General features: G+C 40.6%; 1 pseudogene; it reads right to left on the bottom strand.

Moving 5' to 3' along the window:
• Positions 1-893: 893 nt before the first annotated feature.
• On the bottom strand, positions 894-1,851 carry LOC124964866 (heterogeneous nuclear ribonucleoprotein A1-like; annotated as a pseudogene).
• Between the last annotated feature and the right edge of the window lie 233 nt (positions 1,852-2,084).

Here is a 2,084-nt window from a genome sequence, read left to right on the forward strand (position 1 = left end):
AGCCAACCTCAGCAACTTAGTGAGACCCTAAGCAACTCAGCAAGACCTTGTCTCTAGAAAAAATATAAAAAGGGCTGGGAATGTGGCTCAGTGGGTAAGCACTCCTGATACCAGAAAAAAAAAAAAAAAAAAAACAGGAAGAAATGGGCATGGGGGTTTGAAATGCATTCCTATTTATCTATATTGTTCTAAGTTTTTAAGGGGAAAGTATAACCATATATGTTTTATGCATACATTTTTTCAAGAGAATTAAATCGTTTATTGATTACACATGATAATGGATGATACACAAGCTTCATTCCCATCTATTATTTATCTAGTACCATTATTCAATTTAGGTATTGCATAGGATGTGCCAACAATCATTTTTATAACCAAATAATTCCATAACTATGCTTGGGTGACCCTTTCAAGGGTGAACCTCAGGTCACAAGAACTACAACCAAGGTTTCTAAACCTGGCATCATCCTGAATGAATTCTAACTTCACACTGTTGGGGAAGTTTTACCAAGATGGCCTCAGAGTAGACTAACTTTACACAGCACATTTAAAAAAGACACATTTATTCAGCGTCATGATCAGACTATTACATTTAACAATCAACAGCATGGATGCCAAAAAAAAAAAAAAGTCTACATTAAAACCCTTTGTTGGAATGCTTTACACTTTCTACAGAACAGAAACTAAAATAACCTATTATACAATTAGTCACAAATACAGTCCTTGAGTTTTTTTGCCCATACACATGAGTATTGTCTAAACCACGTCTTCTTGGTAGCAGCTAGGCCCTGCCACCACTGTGCTTGGCTGAGTTCACAAATCTGTTGTAACCTGTAGCTTCCCTGTCACTTCTCTGGCTCTCCTCTCCTGCTAAGCTTTGTTTCCTGGCAGTATTAAAACCTTCTGCCACTGTCATAGCTACTGCTGCTGCTGGAATCACCACAGCCACCTTGGTTTCGTGGTTTGGCGAAGTATTGGCCTCCAACACCATAAGGTCCAGAGCTTCTGCCTCCAAAGTTTCCACCCTTCATGGGTCCAAAATTTGATGACTGATGTAATTGCCAAAATCACTGTAGCTTCCACCACCTCCAAAATTGCTTCCATCATTACCAAATCCATTGTAGCCATCCCTGCTGCCACCATATCCACCACCACCACGGCTGCCACCAAAGCCACCATGACCACTGAAGTTTCCTCCATGACCAAAATTGTCATTTCCACCAAAATCACTTCCACGACCACCACCAAAGTTTCCAGAACCACCTTGATCTCTTTGACTAGATGAAGCACTAGCCATCTCTTGCTTTGACAGGGCTTTCCCCACTTCACAGTTGTGGCCATTCACAGGATGGTATTTCTGAATGACAATCTTATCCACAGAGTCATGGTCGTCAAAAGTTATGAAAACAAAGCCCCTCTTCTTTCCGATGCCTCTTCAATCATGATTTCAATAACTTCAATTTTCCTGTACTGTTCAAAATAATCTCGTAGAGGATGTTCTTCAGTGTCTTCTTTAATGCCACCAACAAAGATCTTTTTCACAGTTAAGTGGGCCCCTGGTCTTTGAGAATCTTCTCTTGAGACAGCTCTCTTTGGTTCCACAATTCTTCCATCCACCTTGTGAGGTCTTGCATTCATGGCTGCATCCACTTCCTCCACAGTGGCATAAGTGACAAACCCAAAGCCCCTGGAGCGCTTGGTGTTTGGATCTCTCATTACCACACAGTCCGTGAGTTTTCCCCATTGCTCAAAATGGCTTCTCAGACTCTCATCAGTTGTTTCAAAGCTCAGCCCTCTGATGAATAGCTTCCGCAGCTGTTCAGGCTCTTTAGGAGACTCTGATTTAGACATGATGGCAGCAGGAACAGAGACTTTAAGGATGCTTTCTTGGTGGCGTCCACAGGCAGAAGGGAGTAAGCTAATGAACATATCCTTTATGCATACTTTTTAAAAAGTAGATAATTGAAATAAAAGCCTGGAAGAAATGCTAAGTTGTTACCATTGTTAATTCTAATATGAGTGGGTGGTTATTGGTTTCTGTTTTGTACTGTTTGTAATTTTCAAATTCCTAAAATACTAATAAA

This window comes from Sciurus carolinensis, chromosome 14 (assembly GCF_902686445.1).
Source record: "Sciurus carolinensis chromosome 14, mSciCar1.2, whole genome shotgun sequence".
Classification (NCBI taxonomy): Eukaryota; Metazoa; Chordata; class Mammalia; order Rodentia; family Sciuridae; genus Sciurus; species Sciurus carolinensis.